Below are 20761 nucleotides of genomic sequence, written 5' to 3'. Positions count from 1 at the left end.
AAAACAACCTTCTATGTCATTACTTCACTTTACCAATTTTCAGCCATGTAGAGGTACAAGTCACCAACCCAACAGAGGCACACTTGCGATTACATTTCAGACTTGTATTTCCCTGTAAAGTCAATACATACTAATCTTGATTTTTTTGGTTTGTTCATATTTAAAAATGTTGATATTTGTATGTTTGTATATTGTGTTGACTTAAAACCACTACTGTGCGAAGGAGCTTAACATCAGCTGAAAATAAAAGAAAAACCCCACTTGCATGTTGTTTACAAAGAGTGACCTGTGACCTGTGACCTGTGTAACGCTGTCAACATTGATTGTTTGCAGTTGAGCAATTGTTTGGAATCTTTATGCAAAGAAAATCATTAATTGTAAATTAAAAAGTCATGTTGACAAATGGCATATGATTTAATTTATAATAATAATATGAATGCTTGGAATGCATATTTCTTCAGTGTTTTTATACCTCGAGTAAATGAAAGCAATAATTATGGGGAAAGGATTCTCGTGGTACAGTTTACGTCGTGTAGCGACATTATCACAAAGTGGTATCTATTCTAAATGATAATGCCTATTTTTCCATCCTCAGCAGTTACTCAGTCCTGTTTACAGCCAGGGAATCCTTTATCACATTTAAATGAAACAGTTAAATAGAGGCAGCCAAGTGGTTAATGTTCAGTTTGTATTCTGCAGACATAGCTATGATGTGCAATCTTCTCTTCTATTTTTAATCGATTTTTTTTTACATTTTGATACTACATTTTCGTTTTTAACACATCCTACCAGATCGGTTTGCTACAGTACATCCCTAACATATTCCCGCCAACAACACAATATACACTGGGATAGAAACAAGAACCCAAAGCTGATATTGAAGACTTGATAATCAGCAGCAGTTCTTGCAGAGAAGCAACAAACCTATCAGGAAACATGAAGTAATAATCTCGCCTATTCCGAATCTGAACCATGGAGTATCTTGCACCGTAACCATAGAACTGTGCCCTTTCCCTTCTGTATCCGTAGACGTAAACCATTTCTTTTTTTTTTTTTTATAACTTAAATTTTATTGAATCAAGACAGCATAAAATACATTACAGAATACTTTTGTCTTGTATGCAAACAATATTTTAACAATTATATAAGTAACAACGAGATCCTGCTGTGCTTCGGGACCCGGCCTTCCGGGTACTTTGGTGTGGACTATATGGTCCAAGCCGACTCTACTTAAATGGACAAACAGACACATATAACTCAACTTAAAAGGGGAGACAATACATACTCACAGAAAAAAAAAAATGTTGAGGCGGGATGGGGAGGGGAAAGGGGTAGGTTGGGGGTGAGGTAGGGGGAGTGTGTTGATAGTAGGTGCGACACTTGGCTCCGTGCCAAGCATCGCAGATGTTTGCAAGCTGAGTCGTCTCTCTTATTACTTATGTTATAATGTTGCTATAAGGGGTCCTGGGTGAATAGAATACTTCCTGTAAGCCCCTCCCAAGGAGAACGCACCTACTGTTATCAGAGCCATATTGAGGACCTCTCAATCCCCGGGATATCTGTCTGTGCCAGCCAAGGCGTCCAGACTTTTAGAAAATTGTCACCAGTATCGTTAACTAAACTCGTTAATTTTTCCATCTGGCAAATGAACCAAATTCGATTCCGAATCTTTGGGATGGTTGGAATATCAGATTGTTTCCATAATGCTGCGATCTCGCACCGCGTTGCAATTGCGAAATGTGCAATTAGTTTGTTATTTGTTTTGGAAAGGCCCGTCAATGGCCTGTTCAGTAGGAACAACCACGGGTCTGGGGGAATGGTGAGATCGAACAGTCTCTGTATCCAATGTCTAATCGCCTCCCACAGTGGAGAGATCCGTGGACAAGACCACAGCATATGTAACAGGTCGGCTGTTCCTCCGCACTGGCGGGGGCACAGGGGAGAGGAACCCGGCACAAACCTTGATAATTTCAGTGGGGTGAGGTACCATCGCATTAGGACTTTATATGCGTTCTCCTTGAGCGTGGTGCATATGGAGCTCTTCGCTGTGGCCATATATATGGCGCTCCATTCTTCATCTTCTAAGTTTTCTCCCAGATCTGTTTCCCATTGAGAACGGAATGAGGGTATCCGCTGCTCATGTTCACCAGAACTGATCACTTCTCCGTATAGCTGAGATGTAAGTCCCTTCGTGTCGGTCTCAGCCAGACAGAGCTTTTCGAAAGATGTTAATAGGGGGTATGGGGCAAGTTTGTTATAAAATGCCCTGATCTGGAGGTATCTAAAGAATTCTGAGTGAGGGATCTCTTTTTCTTCCCTGATATGGTCGAATGTTTTGATTTTTCTGTCGTGACCCTCCAGATCTCTAATCCGATTGTAGCCCCTCTGTCTCCAGATTGAGATATTACTGACTGATAGACCTGGAGCGAAATCAGGGTTATTCCAAATGGGTGTTGCCATAGAATGTTTTGTCGTAAGGGAATGCCGAAATTTCGTAGACTCCCAAATTGACACTGAGTTGGTCATCGAGGAGAGCGGCATGGCGGTAAATTTTCGCGCCGTTTTAGGTAACCAAATTAAGCTGCTCAGTTCCAGAGGTGCACATGCAGCATTTTCTAATTCCACCCATCTCTTTAACTTTGGGTTAGAATGCCATTGTACAATCTGACTTAATTGTGCCGCCTTGTAATATGATACCAGGCAGGGTACAGCCAGGCCGCCCGCCGCCACAGATCTTTTCATATTTAATTTACTTACTCTCGGTTTTTTACCTCCCCAGATGAATTTGGATATTTCAGATTGAAGTGAGTGCAAGTCCCTCCAACTGAGTGGCACTGGGAGAGTTTGGAAGAGGTATAATAAACGGGGGAGTAAATTCATTTTGACACTATGGATACGTCCAATCCAGGATATCCTTTTGGATGTCCACTTCCGTAAATCAGATTTTAAGGTCCGAATCAGGTTGGGGTAATTTGCATTGTACACGTCCTTTACAGTTTTGGTGATGTGGACACCCAAGTATTTTATGTGGTTTTGTTGCCAGTTAAATTTGAAATTTAATTTTAGTAATTTCTCTGTGTGTCTAGGGAGGTTGACATTGAGGGCTTCCGACTTGGATTGATTGATTTTGAAGCCGGAGACCTTAGCGAATCGATCTAGTAGGGCGAATAGGTTTGGCAGGGAAGTAAGGGGTTTTGTGATAATCAAGAGGATGTCATCCGCATACAGGGCCGCTTTATGGGTTTGGGAGTATGCGTTTAACCCTGAGATGTCTGGGTTTCCTCTGATTTGCGCCGCCAGTGGTTCGATACAAAGGGCAAATAAAAGTGGGGATAATGGGCAGCCCTGTCTCGTGCCACTCTTTATTTGGAATGGCAGAGAGGGGTAGCCTTGGTGTATGACCCTGGCGGTGGGGTTAGAGTACAGCGACAGAATCGCCTCGCTCACCCGATCTCCAAAGCCAAATGTTGCAAGCGTCTCTTTTAAATATGGCCAGTCTATCCTATCGAAAGCTTTTTCTGCATCCAGACTTAACAACATGCTTTGAGTTGCCTTACTATTTGCCAAATCCAACAGATCAATAAATCGTCGTGTATTATCCGCTGCTTGCCGGCCCTTGATAAATCCGACTTGATCTGGGTGTATAAGTCTGGGTAGGATGAGACTAAGTCTATTGGCCAATAATTTAGCGTATAATTTAACATCAGTGTTAATTAATGATATAGGCCGGTAACTTTTGCAGTCTAGCGGGTCTTTCCCAGTTTTATGAATTAGTGATATTGACGCCTTTAACATCTCCTTGGGGATGGGGGCTCCCGCTAAAATGGCGTTAAACATGCGGAGCAACCTTGGGGCGAGCAGCTTTATAAATTTCTTATAGTAAAGCCCTGAGAATCCATCAGGCCCAGGGGCCTTTGATGGCTTCAGTTCTTTAATGGCCTGAGATAGTTCTTCCATAGTGAAGTCAGCATTCAGAACTGCTCTATCAGTGTCCGTCAATCTCCCTAGTTCCGAGCTGGCTAAGAAATCTCTTAGGGCACCGCTCGTTGTAGAGTTATGTGCCACTTTTTCACCGTTATACAGTGTTTCATAGAAGGAGCCGAATTCGTTTACAATTTTCTGAGGATTAGACGTGGGGGTACCAGATTTTAAGCGTATAGCTTGGATGTTATACTTAGCTTGCCTGTCCTTTAGCATGCGGGCCAGCATTGTATCCGGCCTGTTCGCTTTCTCGTAAAATTTTCTCTTTGACCAACTCAGTGAATTGTCAGCTCTGGAAGCTAGTAGCATGTTAAGTTCAATTTTGACATCTTTTACCTCTTGTAAGGTTTTGGGGTCTAAATTCTTTTTATGGTTAGAGGAGAAAGTCTGTAATTTGTTTTGGAGATTGATAATTTTGGACTCTCTTTCTCTCTTTCGTCTGGCTGTGATATTTATTAACGTGCCGCGTAACGTTGCTTTATGGGCTTCCCATAGGACAAGCTGTGAGTCAACAGAGCCCGTATTGATATTGAAGAATTGGTCAATCTCGTTGCCAATAACATCACATATTTCCGGTATTTTTAAGATTGATTCATTAAGTTTCCAGTTCGTCCCAGGTCTATCAGTTCGGATATTATTGCACCTTAGCTCTATTGGTGCATGGTCTGACCATGAAATATCATGGATCCCTGCTCGGGTAACCTTAGGAACCAGTTGACAGGACACAAAAAAGTAATCAATTCTGCTGTACGAGCCGTGTGGGTGAGAGAAGAAAGTGTAATCCCTGTCTGCCGGATGTAGTTCCCTCCATATATCTGACAACTGGTTGGTCTTGAGGCCCCGGCGCAAAGATACACCCGCTCCTTTGTTGTACTGACCCACGACCCCTGACCTATCCATGTGCGGTTGCATGACTATGTTAAAGTCACCCGCGAGCACGACGCTCCCTTGGGCTACTGAGTTCAGGGTTCTGAAAAACTTATCGAAAAAGATCGTGTTCTTCTCGCTGGGAGCGTATAAGCAGGCCAACGTGATTCTCTGCCCCCTAATTGTTCCTACAACAATGATGTATCTACCATCCGTATCACGTTTAGTTAACTGCACCTCGAACGGAATGCTGTTCCGGAATAGTATAGCTACCCCCCGTTTTTTGACTGCTGCTGCTGATGTGAAAACCTGGGTGAAATCTTTGTCAAGATATTTAGGGGTACTTGATTTACTAAAGTGTGTCTCCTGTAAAAAAAGGATTTCAGCATGTTTCCTTTTATAGTCTGTAAAGGCCAACTTCCGTTTGGTTGGGTTGTTAAAGCCCTGTACGTTATGGGAAATAAGTATCAACGCCATTTATTAAAGTGTGTGTGTGATAGCTTCGTGAAATCTTTGGACTCACCCAAGAATCCATCCTTGGAGCATGTTCGGTCGGTAGTGCTGAGACGCATCTGTACCATCTGTTGTGTGTTTTGACGGTGTGGACGATGTTCCCCTGAGAGGTGGAGGGAGGGAGAGGTGGGAGGGTGGGAGGTGGGAGGGGGAGGGGGGGAAGGGAGGGTGGGAAGGCGGGGGATGGGGGACCACATGCAGGTAAAAACATTAGGGAGGAAACAAAAAATAACATGCATATATAACGTCAATATTGCAGAGACATCAAATAATAAAAAAACAAGAATCCACCTCGGGAGCCCCCGAGTGTGTCTCTTGCGCCCATGGGGTTGGTCTCCTGGTCCAGTCTTATAGAGGGATCTCTCCGTCTTGCTGGGACCCGACCTCCCTGGGACTTGTGTGCGATCCCTCTTTCTCAGGGATCGAAAGTGGAAATGCATGCACGCCAATACGGGGGATCCCGCCGGCGTGTTTTTCATAATCAGCTACTATATGTAACTCCGTTAAACTCTTCAACGATGGAAACTGGAACAGAAACTGCATATCAATAAACACCTCCTAAACATAACGAAAAACTTTGCCCTGTGTCTAACCTTCTGTCACCCTCCCTGAACCACGTTACCAATTTGGAGCTCATCTACTTAGTTCCGTGGAGAATGTTAACTCATATACCTCCAGTCTGAGATGATCATGTCCACAGCAGCCCTTTTCTTCTGGGTAACTCTACCATGTATGAGGATATCTACACTGATGAACAGATGTACCCTGCCCTCCGTGAATCCGAGCCTAACATATCAAGTGATTAATCCTCGTCAGTCTGTCTATACCCTCCAAAGAGCCTGTCCCCTCTTAGATTGGGAGTTGTATGTCTTCCAGTAGCCCTATGTAGAGATCCCTCTGTGCATGTGCCACAGACGTAGCGGAAATAACCTGTCTCCCTGCCCACTTATGCCTGCGCTATCTATATACCTCCAGAGGCTACGTTGTTCAGCATCTTAGCGGCTCCTGTACTCATCACTAAGGTATCTCAGGTCAGGAGTCTAGCTTCTCAGATAGCGCTTTATAGGGAGAGATAGGCTTTAGTCTCTCTAGACCGTGGTCGAGGGACTTAAGTAAATTTTATTTTATTTTTAAACCTTATATTATGAACCCTGTGGTGGGATTGGCTTGTTTTTTGTTTACCCAACCAGTCGCCCTTCTTCTTCCTCCCCCCCTTCTTCTTCTCCTTCCTCCCCTCACCTCCTCTTTCTTCCACCTCTTCTCCCTCCCCCTCACTCCACCTCTTCCTCCCATCTCTCTCTCTTCCTCTCTCCCACCCCCCTTCTTCTCCTCCTCCATCCCTCTCCTCCTTCCTCCCCCACCCCCCTTTCCCTTAGATCCTTTTTATTATGTGTACATCTGCATCCCCTCTCCTCCTTCCTCCCCCATCCCCCTCTTCTCCTCTCCCCCCTCTCCTCCTTTTCCCCCTCCCCCTCCCCCCCACTCCCCTCCTCCTCCCCCCCCTCCCCTCCTCCCCTCCCCCTCTCCTCCTTCCTCCCTTAGATCCTTTTTATTGTTTGAATGTTTTATATGTGTGTATATGAATGCTGTATGTGCATATAGGGGACCACAGTTCTGGGGCACAGGCACAGGCGGAGGCTGCTATGCACACTTCTCTGCAGCGCGCCTAGAGCTCCTCTATGCCTGTGTCCCCGTCAGCCCCCTCATTTCTGTGTGGCAGCGCTCCTCGGCCGCCATCTTGGTGAGGGCAGCAAGCCCCTCCGCCTCCTCTCTCTTCTGCGCAGGCGCCGGGATCTCGCGTGTGGCAGCGCTCCTCGGCGGCCATCTTGGTAGGGGCAGTAAGCGTCCCTGCCTCCTCCCTCTTCTGTGCAGGCGCCGGAGGTCCCGTTCGTGGCAGCACTCCTCGGCGGCCATCTTGGAGAAGGCAGCAGGCGCCTCCGCTTCCCCCCTCTACTGCGCAGGCGCCCGGGATCCAGCTCTCGCGGGAAGACGGTGCGGGGTGATGACGTCACTGGACAAGCCCGCGAAGATCAGTGAAGCTCCCGCGCGCCTCAGGGAAGGAGCAAGGGAAGAAGCAGGGGAAGATGGCTGCCGGCAAAAAATGTGAGTAGGACCTGCTGCTTGTCGGGCGCTGATTCCCTTCTCCAGGGACTGGTGAGGGCTACGGAAGGGGTCCCAAACGGTCCCGAGGGTATGAGGGGCAGTGTTGGGGTTGGTCCATACCGTAGATTCTGGTGGTTGTGGCTAGTGGAGGGTCTTTCATGCAGGGCTCAGTGTATCCGTCGTGGGTTAGCTCATGGCTGCGCGGGGGCGCCATCTTTAGCCGCCGCATGGCGAGGGGAGCTCTGAGTTGATCCCAGGACCCTCCTAAGGAATCCCTCAGTGTCTTCCATATTTTTGAGGATATGTGTCACTCCGTTTTTAAAGACCATGAGGGCACATGGGAACAGCCAGCGATATCTAATCTCTTGATCTCTTAGCGTTCTGGTTACTGGGGACATTGCTCTCCTTTTTGCTAGTGTGGCAGGTGACAGATCCTGATACACTTGAAATTTTATTTTCTCAAACTCCACTACCTTCAGTTCCCTTGCTATTCGGCAAGTTTTTTCTTTTGTGCGGTAACAGTGGAATCTAAGCACCACATCCCTTGGGGGGTCTCCTTGCTGAGGACGTCCCCTCAGCGCCCGGTGGCATCTGTCAAGAACTAGGTCTCTGGCAGCCATGTCTGGAAATATATGTTCCAGCCACCTCGAAGTAAATTCCTCTGGGTCAGTTATAGCTTCTGGGACCCCTCTCAGTCGAATGTTACAGCGCCGGTCGCGGTTCTCTGCGTCCTCAATTTTATCCTCTAGGGAAGTGACCTGTGCCTTTAAGGCGGATATTTGAGCCTGTGTTTCTGCTGTGGATGTAGCTGTCTCATCTGCCCTGAGTTCCAAAGCGGCCGTACGCTCCCCTATTGCGTCCACATCCTTCCGAAGTGCCCAAAGCTCAGACTTAAAGAATTGTTGCATATTGGTGCAAAACTCCTTCATGTCTTTACGTCTCATTATATCCATATCGTCTGGTTCTTCAGGTGCGGAGTCCAATTCTGGGTCTGCTGATGCTGTTTGCACTGGAGATTCAGGTACGTCAGCCCTGGCAGCCTCTTTGCTCTTAAAATAAGTAGACACCGGCTGTGTTTTTTTTCTTAAAGTCTTAGTTGATGCCATGTCTGTATATTTAGACACGTTCTGCAGATACTGGATTATGCAGATGCTGTGTTTTTGCTGGAGTTAGATCGATTTGAAACGCCGGAGGGGATGGAGCTCACACTCTAAGCTGCCATTCACCTCCTTGTCGTGCACGCCTCTCGTAAACCATTTCTTATCTCTTTCGGAATAAAATGCCACGGGAGTGGGGCGTATTAACACTTCATTAATGGGTTTATTCTTTTTTTTTTATATCCCAATGAGAGCTAACTATTAAAAAATGCTAACTCTGAAACTGGGGAGGGTGATGTTCTTGTACAGTATTTTTATCATAAACCCAGAGAACACATTTTCAAATTTTTCCCAACACTAAAAACAATATGTATAAGCATTTGAAATATGACGTTATCCGGGAGGTTAAAATGGAGCTCTCCTCAGAGCCCAGTGCAGTCATCAGTTATCATGGTAACCTCAGATGCTAGAGATTTTTTTTAAGTCCCTTTAGAAAGAGCAGAACTTGCTCAGAGGGCAAGATCACATTATATTAGATAAACTTGTAGCGGGTGTACCCCTGGGGTACGGAACTACTGGTACTGCATTCACCTGTGAGGCTAACCTGAGCCCTGAGCCTCCGCCACTGGGAGCCTGGGGTGTACTTACACTCGGTGCAGGGCCTCCACTGATGAGGGATCCCAACGTGATGGGAGTGCTCCCTTATCAGAACCCACATATACAATACCACACGGGATTGAATAAACAGCATTTACTGATCAGCATAATAATTATTCTCAACACATAACCAACATAGCATTTCTCTGCAAACACAGCATTTATATCATATCAAATATAGAGCTGAATGGGTGCTTAGAATCAGTCCTGTAACATTTAAGTCTCTGATGTACCCCGGTGCCAGGGCACTTAACCTCTTAGTGTCCTCCAGCTATAGATTAGAGTGTGTGTAAGGGACAGCGCTTCCCTGTGTTGGGGCCCGTTGGTGCACTTTAATATAATACCTTCCTGGTTAGGGTCCTAACCAGGAGAATCCTTGATGAGTCTGCAATACCGCAACGTGATCCCACGCAGCACTGCACTGCTCTCTGCAGAAATGAATGCACCCGCTGACTCCACAGGGGAGGGATTCCCAGCCAGATTATCCCTGTGCAAACAGTCTCTGTTATGAAGTCAGAGTCTCTTCCAGCTACACGCTGTACTGACAGTCAGGCACTGTCCTGCACATCTTTCTCACTAGGAGTACAGTGAAGGAGTCCCTGTAAGGCAGTTCCCTACACAATACAGTTACTTCTCTACAGTGACTCAGGGAACTAACTGGGCCCTGGGGATTTACTTCTGGCCTGGAGCACTGCTCCTTGGATCTAACCTGCAGCTTCAGGCTCCTGGTCTTTACTGACTGCTTCCTGTTCCAACATTCAGTAGTCTTTCCTGCTATTCCAGCAGAAACCTGCAGCCCTACTGGCTCCCCGGGTGTCAGGTGGTGTCACTGCCCCTGAGCATCATGGGGCTTGTAGTTCTATCTGCAGCCTTTAACATAGGGAGCCTCATGCTCTCCCTCTAATGGCTGCAGCTTGCACTCGTGCGCCCCCTGAAATGGCCGCCGCGGAGTTGCCCTGCTCATGCGCAACCTCTCAGCACTCGGGCAGCTCCTCACTACTTCCGCGCATGCGCAACTCTCGCCGCGTGTGCGCGCATACACCAACATGGCGGCGCCCTGCGGAGGGAACCGCCAACAACTCCGTCACCCTGCCGCACATCTCTGATGGTAAGGAGAGGGGGGGGAAACCGGGAGCACGGGGAGACCGGAGGGTACCTGGCTACAAACTCTTATAGTCTTCTGTGGCTATTGCTGTGTCGAAACACTAAATCTCACTGATATGGAGTTGACACTTCCGGAATGGAGTTGCTTTATCATCACTAGAGGATATTGTAGCTATCTGTTGGTGATCATATTTGTAGGTTTTTGTGTGTGTTTGTGTGTGTGTGTGTGTGTGTGTGTGTGTGTGTGTGTGTGTGTGTGTGTGTGTGTGTGTGTGTGTGTGTGTGTGTGTGTGTGTGTGTGTGTGTGTGTGTGTGTGTGCGCAGAAACCAGAACAAGAAACCATACATATCTCTGGAACCAGGGTTCCCCTGGGAGGTAATAGTACATTGAATAGGTGCTGAGCCCTCCCCTCTACCCCTCCCTACCCCGCCCAAGTCTGGTCATTTATAACCAGATATGTAAAAATTAAAAAAAAGGGATGCCAGCTTTGATAATTTTTTTGTGAATAAATATATTTTTCACAAAGTTTATTTTTTTTCTATGCAAATGTGAACATACAGTATATCTCTGTCTGTCTTTTGATGGCATGTTGTCAAGTCAATAGGAAAAAAAATTGGTACACAGTTGCTTAGAAATAATTTTCTCCAGATGGAATTGGCATCAAATCTAACAGTATTTATCCAAATGTATATTCTGTATGGAAAGGAAATTCTCTGGTCATTTACTATTCTGTGACCCTGATTATTTTCTAAAGGAAGGTTTTTTCTGTCTTATGGGTGCCCTTATGGCATTCACTGAATGTCACCAGGGCTGGCACTATGTGCCATTACTTTTTTGCCTGTTTGGTAAGAAGATCGCGTTTGAATGCAAACTGAACGGGAGGTGTTGTGGCCACGACTTGCTGGGGAGCAGGGTTGTAGCAATGAAAATATTAAAGGAATTGCAATATTTATGAGTTAGATCAGCAACTCAATGAGAAATATTTTACTTTGTGAATGATGGCTATCCATTGCCTTACATAGCCCTGTGGTTAGAATAGGGGCAGGGTTAATTGAGGATGCGTACTATGGATGGGTGCAGGAGAGAGGAGGCACTGCCATCTACAGCACGTACTCCCTCACCCGATGTCTCTGTAAGTTTCCCATGAAACCCCTTAGATTGTAAGCTCTTCGGGGCCGGGATTTCCTTTCCTATTGTCTGATTTTGCTGCACTTATTGTATAATTATAATTCCCTGTACTGTATTCTTTGTGAAGCGCTGAGTACACTTTTGGCGCTATATAAAGACATACAATACAATACAAGGGAGTTGGTTTGGTCTGCCCTGGTTGAGCAGAAAACACCTACAGAGGAAGTGAACTTTTAGGCTGCTGTGGAAAGAGCTGTTTTTGCCCCCACAGTTAAGCCTGTCAACAATCCTAGTGTTACTGCTATTTAATGCAGACATACAGCAATATAAGTAAGGTAAAACGTTATAATAGAATGTTGCGTTAAAACCAAAAATATGAAAATTGGATTTTTTTTTAATTCTTAGTTTGTAATATTGTTCAGAAGACTGACACACATTCTTCATATAATGCAGTTTGTGTTTCTCTGGAAATTACTGACAAGTAAGAAGTACATGCTGTAAACCCACATTCCCTATGCTGTGAGAGAAATGGGGCTGAAATCTGAGCAAGGGCAAGTCTGGTTGATAGCATATTGTATCTATATCTATAAGTCTCAAATAATATTTGTGTGTGTATGTCGGCTGTACAGCTCATTGGCCTGCGGGCCAGGCAGGGAGGAGCCAGGCAGGGAGGAGAGACACACACACACACTTTCCTCACACCGTGACTTGCGCCTCTGACCAACACCACACACACACACACACACTCCCCTCCTGGTGCTCGTCACTCTCCCCCATCAGCCGGACCGCAGCTCAACTTCCACACACACACACACCCCCTCCCTCTCCCCGTCATAATTCGGCACGGTGGGTCCCTTACCCGGAGTCCCGTTGTCCGGTTGGGCCTGTGCGGTTGATGCCGGCACGGGGGGGGGGGTGTGGGGCGATCACCGTGCGCTTGCTGGTTGCGAGCCGCCCCCGCCCCCGGTCCTCATCCAAGTGGCGATGGGGGAGAGTGTGATCAGTAGGAGCCGTTGGTGCGGCTGCTGTTGGCGGGCGATTGATCCCCTCCCGCTCGACGGATGGGGGGGCGCGAGTTGCCCGCACAGTGCCGCCTCCATCACAGCAGGTGGTCGGTGGTGGTTTGGCGCCAGGGAGAGTGTGCTCGACCGGGAGCGCGTGTCTCCCGCGCGCCGGTGCTGCCTTCGACCCCAGTGGTCCGGCTACTGTTGGCTGGCGGTTGAGCGGGTGGGGGCTCCGGCCGTAACCGGGGGGTGGGTGCGCAGGTTCCCCGCGCGGTGCCGCCTCCAGCACAGCAGGAGGGCTGTGGTGGTGTGTTTGGGGTGGGTGGCGCCGGGGGAGAGTATGCTCGCGCTATGGCGGCCTTGTGTAAAAATTTGTGAGCCATGAAGTGTGTGAGCGGGGGAGATTGTCCGGCCCAGCCTGCCACTCTTGCCCCCCCGCCACCTTCCCGAACCCACCTCCAGCCCCAGCCAGATGCCACGGGGATATCAGTGCCAGGAGGGGAACCGTCTGCAGCCAGGAACCACCAGGTCAAGGTAAGTCACCCACCGTCTCCCACCCACGCACTGTCACCCAGTTACCCACCCACTGTCACCCTGTCAAAGTCAACCACCCACACACCCACTCAGTCACCCATCCACCCACACACCCACTCAGTCACCCACACACCCACTCAGTCACCCATCCACCCACACACCCACTCGGTCACCCATCCACCCACACACCCACTCAGTCACCCATCCACCCACACACCCACTCAGTCACCCATCCACCCACACACTCACTCACCCACACACTCAGTCAACTCAGTCACCCACCTAGCTGTCAAGGGGGGGGAAGCCCAACCCTGTCGCCCGCCCCCCAAAATTACATCCCGGGCAACGCCGGGTATATCAGCTAGTAGGGGATAAAGAGACTCGTGCTGCTTTAGGTTGCAAGAACATTTCCAAGAAAGCCCTTTAGAACCAATATAGTCATTAACATTTTTTTCCCCTGTGCTGCAATGAGAATAATTAGACATTCTTTGTAATGACCAAGTTCAATGTGGTTTGCTTCAAGAAAGAAGATAGTCTAACTTTTTTGCGATGGTACTAATAGTTAGGTCAGGGGTGCAAACTCTTCTCCCTGCGACCCACTGCCTGCTCTCACACCCTGCTCGCTTCCCCCACCCCCAGCTTGGCTCCGGTTCCCATGGCGAAGCATTGCTGTTAAGGTAAGTTAAGTTACAGAGACCGCACGCGATCCTCGGGGAAACGCGGGTCTCTGTAACCGACGCGCACCCGCCCCTCCCCCCAGATAATCTCAGCGCCCCCCAGTTTGCGCACCACTGAGTTAGGTGATATTGCTCACACGTATCTCAGCAGCATCAGTAGTTAAAGAGACAATCCAAGCGCACCCTTTTTTTTAATACATAGGAATGAAGCAGGGCGTCTCCGGAACTGAACCCCATTAATTTCAGCTCTAGGGGCCCCCTGCTCCTGCGATACTTACCTCCATAGGGGGCGCTGGTGTCCACTCCGGCACGCTAGCAGGGATCACGTAATGGCCGTTTTTCAAAGCGCCCGCATCCTGCGGGCCAATAGGAAGCCGTGATGTCATCCGGTGTGGCTTCCTACTGGCCCACATGACGCGGGGGCTTTAAACTTTGCCGTGATACCGGCGCCCCCTTCGGAGGTCATTATCTCGGGAAGCAGGGGGTCCCTGGAGCTGAAATTAATAGGGTTCACCCCCGTAGACTCCCTGCTTCAAAAACAAATTGGATAGCTCCTATAAGTCAATGGGACAATTTACACATGGATTAACTTAAAGCTGCAGACCAAGCAATATCCTACATGTGTGCTTTTTTTTTTTTTTAATAAATACGTTTTGTACTATGAGAAAATACTTATAGCATTTTTTTAAAATGTTATTTAAACCACTCTGAAAGACATTTTAAATGTATTATAATGTAACGAGCCTTTTTTGTTTCTATAGCGACCATTTACAAAGTCACAGCCCCTTCCTCTTCTGAAACAGGCTCCGGCACACCCCTTTTGGAGCCTTGCCCTCTCTCTACCAGTGCACCAATTGTATCTAATGACGTGCCTGGTCACATGATCTTCCCCACAGAACTCTTCTGCTGCACTGACAGCCATTTAGTGAACCCCGAGCCAAATCTTCACCGATCGATCACAGGAGGACAGATCTATCAGCAACTTAGCTAATTACTTATCATTATGATGATGCACAAATTAAAGGGAAAAATAAATAAAATGTTAAAAAAAAAACAAAAAAACTGCAGCTTGAACTGCAGCTGAAAAAAAAAAAATGTTAAGCCTAGAGATGTTTACACACTGAATGTGTCACAATATTGAGGATTCAGTTAGAATAGTCAAACAATTGGTATTTCAGTTTTTTTAATGAAAATCTTGCTACAACAGTGTAACTTTTTAGCCATTGACCTTCATTGTACAATGACTACTATACAGCTAGCTACCAAACTGCTGTATATTTAGTCTGGGGGTGGCGTGTTCACAATAGCCTCGTGGGTCTCAAAATTGCATTCACACTAGGTTTTAGGAATAATGTGAAACATTGACGAAAGGATGTGATATTGGTTGGTTGCTCAAAAAACCTGGCTTAGCTCTAGGCCCTGAGGATAGATTTGAGAACCACTGACCTAGATTGTATGAACCATTAGGAAAATACAAACTGCAACACTAGTTGGAGACGTGCAGATTACTACAGCAGGCTTTGAGTAATGAGACAAGTTACTCATTGCTGGAGAAGCTATTTAACAAAATGACATGCCTTGGGGGTACTTCTGTATCTTGAGTGTCATGAGCTATAAAGGGGGAAAGTACTCAAATTGTTATCCTCTAAGTGGAATGAAACATCATGTCACTTTTTATAAATTAGTGTACACACATATGTTATTGTGTAGGTTGTACTCTAGGAACTGCTATCTCTGCATGTGCTGCTTAACCAAGCGTGTGACCAACTCTCCAGTATTCTTGAGTACAGTTCAAAACCCTAAGGAAAAACGATGACCTTTAGATTATTGTCACACAATTGCAATCCCTTTCATATTACCATCTCTCCACAATATTTACTGTAAGTAATAATCCCTGAAGAACAGGCCAATAATGCCCTGGCTGGAAGAGTTCGCCGAGGGACTTTAATTCAGGCCGGGCATTATTGGCCAGTAATGTCCTGTTCTGAGGGGATTATTACTATTGTAGACTAAATGTAGGCTTTTTTTTTTTTTTTAATAATAATAAAAAAGATAGACACTTTTGTAGTCGTTTTGATTTTTATCAGCATGATTGTCTACATTCTTTTGCTTTTACTGCTAGTTTATTAAAAGGAAATTGTACATACACACAGCATATATATAATATATATATATATATATATATACACACACACACACACACAAACACACACTCGGCAGTCCCCCTCCTCTACACCCAAAAAGCACATTGCAGCCCTCCTCCACCATCTACACTCACACAACACCCACTGCAGCCCCCTGTAAACCCACAAACCTGCAGACACAAACACACACAAACACACACATACCAAAACACACTCTGCAGCCCTCCTCCACCCACTGACACACACACACACACACACACACACACACACACACACACACACACACACACACACACACACACACACACACACACACACACACTACAGCCCCCCTCTACACCCAGAAAACACACTGCAGACACACACCAACAAAACTGGCTGCTGCACCCTCTACATCCACAAAACACACACACTAGCAACCCCCCCCCCCCCCCCTCTACACCCACTGCAGCCCCTGTAAACCCACGAAATGCAGACACACACACAACACTCGGCACCCATCCTCCACCCACAAAACACACACTGAAGACACACAGTAGAGCCCCCGTCCCCCTCTGCACCCACAAAACACACACTGCAGAAACACACAACCCAAAAAAAACAGACCCTGCCACCTCTATATTCACAAAATCACACCAGCAGCCCACTCCCTACACCCACTGCAGCCCCTCTGTGAACCCACACACTGCAGACCTCCTCCACCCACAAAAAACACACTGAAGACACACATTGCAGCCACCCTACACCCACAAAGCACACCAACAGAAGACAGACACACAACAATAAAACACTCTGTTGGCCCCCTTTATACCCACAAAACACACACAGACACACAAACCTTTCCCCTCGCTCCTGTGCGGAGCTCTCTGCAGACAGGGTGGGGGAGGAGTCAGTGCCTTGCTGGTGCCTCCTGTCCAATTACCTCCCCTGTCTAAGAGCTCATCTCACTGTTTGTGAATGAGAACTGAAAGCTGATTGGCTGAAAAACTTGGCAGGGTGCCATAAATTCCTGGGTCATTACTGATTGGTTAAAATTCCGGGCATTATCCAATCATAGAGCAGGGATTTCAATAATGCCCGGAATGTAACAGCTTTAGCCTATAATATACAGTATTTACAAAACCGGGTTTAACTGTGTTAACTGTGTAAGAGCTGTCAGTGTAGTAAACCGCGCAGAACCGTCTAATATAAGGAATGGGAACTGTCATGAATGAACCTTATCTCCATGTTAATGAAAAAAAAAACATGATCTAGGTTTTTAATCTGAAGAAAGGTGTTTTAAATAAAAAGGCTATAAGCGAATCAAGGATTTGGGGGCATATTACCTAAGCAATGCTCTGCCATAAGACGCGACACTTGAATGGGCCTTGTGGTGCCTTATGAAATAGCACAACCTACAAAATATGGGCCATTGGCCATGTTAACCATACCACTATCACTACCAGGGATCAAGCCATTGCTAACATATCTGCTTTTTAATAAAAAGGTGCATTTATTTTCTTTTTTACATTAGTCCATAAATGTAACTTAATAGCAGTTAAAAATTATTCAAATTATTTATAGCATAATATATATATTATCCCATCAAAGGAGAAATCCACCCTAACTAACCTCCGCTTTTTGTTTGTATAGGATTGAACCAGTGAGTCCTCCAGACCTGAATCTCACTATTCCAGGGACCCCCTGATTCCCAAGATACTGGGGAACTCACTAGTACTTCTTGGTTTTTAAATCGGATGTTAATGGCCATTCAATAATAAGCTACAGCTGATGTTGCAGGTTCCTATTGGCCTGAGCTGGGCAGCCATTTTGTTTCCCCTGAGGGAGATTTGAACCCAGTAACGTCACCAAGTATCTCAGGAACCATGGGTTCACCAAAACTGAAAGATGCGCCGTATTGGCTCTGGGGGACCCCCCTTGTTCACACCCTGTAAAATGGGGTCCCAATAAAATGAGCAGGAGGAACTGCTACAGAAGAAATTATATTCATATTATATGTAGTTCTTGTGAATGTGTTCCACCCATTAAAGTAATGGATATTGTAAATAAAATATGTAATCATTTTTATTTTGCTATCAAAACCCTTGTTTATTGCTTTGACACAAAAATGAATTAGCGGGGTATAGAAAGGTTTAACATTTCTGGGTGGCCTGGGACAAAGGTACTTAGTTATGGGGTCTGGCACTCCAGGGACCCCCTTGATGTCGTAGCCACGTCCATAAAATGGCCACTCGTTCTAATAGGGGAGACTGCGTCCTGCGCTCCACCGAAGCGGAACAAACTCCTCCCCTTCCATTTTGTCATTAGTGACAGAGTGATCATGTGACTGCGCGTGCTGGAGCTTAATGTTTGCAGTAGCAGCTAACATTGTCATCTTCACCCCCTGCAGCCAAGAGGAACCATAGATGGGGGGAGGGGGGAAGGGGAAGAGAGGCAAGCCAGCTGGGTTTTCGGTATTATTATTTTTTGTGTGCTGCTGTTTGATTTAATATATCTGTCACTGTTGAGGAGGATTTAAAACAAAAAAAAAAGAAGAAAAAAATGTTTTTTTTTCTGTTGAGCTCTTACACCCTTAAAACGGGTACAGTTGTCCTAGTCCGTGATCCAATATAATTTACTGTAGACAAAAAAAAGTTACAATTAAAAAGGGCCATGTGTTTAAAACCAAGATGTGAGCAGTGGAGAGACTCGTATCTAATGCCGGGCATTTCAGTTATTTGTCACGGAGATCCACTTTCTGTCAACAGCAGCTGGCTGGTCCCCTCCTCGTCCAGTTCTAAAATGTGAAGCAAAGGCTTCCAAAGCCTTTTGTGAGGTAAAACAGAGAAGACTTGACATCTGCATCCAGAACTGTCTTAAGTCATTTACAGTAGTTGCTCTGCAGTCACTTTGAGAATTTGCTGGAAGAATTGTTACCTTTTACAGACAGAGCTCCCTACATTCAAACTTTCCCCTCAGGTGTCTATTCCAAAGATTGAGAAAGCTTTCAATCACATTCTGTAGGGCGCATTCCTAGATATATACAGGCAGTCCTCGTTTTACAACGCTTCGCTTTACAACGAATGGCTTATCCAACGCTATGCAATGCATAACTATATTCATTTTTACAACGCCAAAATGGCTTATCCAACGCTCTTACGACGCTTTGCAACGTTGTGTATGTGTGTATATATATACACATTCACATAAACAACGTTGCAAAGCGTCGTAAGAGCGTATATATATAATATTATACTATATAATATTATATTATACTATATAATATATTATTTATTATGTTATATATATATAATACAGTATATAGACTATATAATTTATGTGTTTGCTGCATATCTTATTGCCTGCATAAAATATGTGGTGTATTTTAGTGTTAAAAATGCCTTCAGGAACGGAACCTTTCATTTAAACAGTGTTCCTATGGGAAAACGTGTTTCGCTTTACAACGTTTCGCTTTACAACGCCATTTTGAGTAACGCATTGTGTCGGATAACCGAGGACTGCCTGTAATAGAATTTGCAGTGTATAGAAAAAACAATTAATGAAACAGAATAAGATGTAATAGGGTTGCATCACCAAATGTATTTAATTCAACATTCTATTTTTTAAACATGTGTACAGTGTTTAGTGTTTAAAATGAACCAATGGCACTGATCTGTTTTAATAGGGTATTTTTGCAAGATTTTGATAGCTGGTTTGGAAATGCTTGTAAAAATAAAAAAAATGTTCTTTTAATATATGCAGTATTTGATTACCTTTTATTGAAAACTAATTACCTAAGCTGCCGATTGATTCATTCTCCCATGATCGATCGGCAAAATCCTGCTACCCCGGGTCCACTAAATGTATTTTATTTATAAAATGTTTTACCAGGAATACACAAAATACATTGAGAGTTACCTCTCGTTTTCAAGTGTGTCCTGGCCACAGAGTTATGATAATAATACATGGTTACATTAAATAAACAGAGGTTATACATTCAATTCACAGACATTTCATGGACAGTTAGAGATATGATTATTGGCGTATGTAACCTTTACAGACAAGATTAAAATTGTGTTAGAAGAGGTAGGATAAGCTTACTATGTGTTAGAAGAGGCTAAATAGCTGTCTTTCAGTTTCCAATCAATCCTTCAATCAGTGTAACTCAGCAGCTATAATATATTCTTATATTGCTATGGTAGCGTTATCTATTGTTACAGTTTGCAGCTCAAACTGCTGGGAACATTGGCAACAAATTATCGCGAACAGGAAATGTTGCAAATATCTTGCACTGCTGGAGAGATGAGCTAAAACCTGCTATAGAAATCAAAGGATGCTCAGTATATTAAAACTAATTTAACAAAATGGCATTATGAGTTGAATTTGAAAATAAAAAAGGTAGTAAGTATTATCTAATACTACAGAACTGCTTTATTAGAAAAAAAAAAAAAACACATGTAGGATATCGCTTGGACTGCTCCTTTAAAGAACAATAGGGGCTCTCTATTATAGGTGTCACCTTTTTACAAAATTCTCCTCCTTCTTGGCCATGTCATTTTTTGCCCTTCATTCACCCCCCCCCCCCCCAGCCCCTCCGTCTTATTAATGGTAATTGTTTTATTTTCCTATTACACTGTAGTAAAAACTGCATCTGTTTTGCCCCCATTTTCCTTTATGGGTCAGCTAATATCTAATATGTTTTCCTCTGGCTGCCTCTCTTGAAATCCCTTCCCATCAGTGTTTACATTGTTCTATATTTTTCCATTGAATACCCACCTATTCAAACACGCATTTGAGCTTTTTGCCAAAGTCTGGTAATTATGCCACTTTGTCTCCGTTCCACATTGGCCTACATATCCTATTTCCAGAAGGCACTTACATTTATTAATATCCTCTCTTTCTGCCCACCACAATACCAGATTAGATTGTAAATCCTTTAGGGCAGGTATTTTGTTTTATCCATTGTTTATGA

The 20761-nt window shown here is 45.2% G+C and overlaps 1 protein-coding gene across 6 annotated transcripts in view; it reads left to right on the top strand.

Annotated features, from left to right (window-relative positions):
* The window catches only part of FAT3 (FAT atypical cadherin 3), a 555353-nt gene that overhangs the window by 28549 nt on the left and 506043 nt on the right, over positions 1–20761 (top strand). The window lies entirely within an intron of this gene.

This window comes from Ascaphus truei, chromosome 3 (assembly GCF_040206685.1).
Source record: "Ascaphus truei isolate aAscTru1 chromosome 3, aAscTru1.hap1, whole genome shotgun sequence".
Classification (NCBI taxonomy): domain Eukaryota; kingdom Metazoa; phylum Chordata; class Amphibia; order Anura; family Ascaphidae; genus Ascaphus; species Ascaphus truei.
The sequence above is the reverse complement of the archived record's forward strand: the minus strand, read 5'-3'. Positions and strand labels throughout refer to the sequence as shown.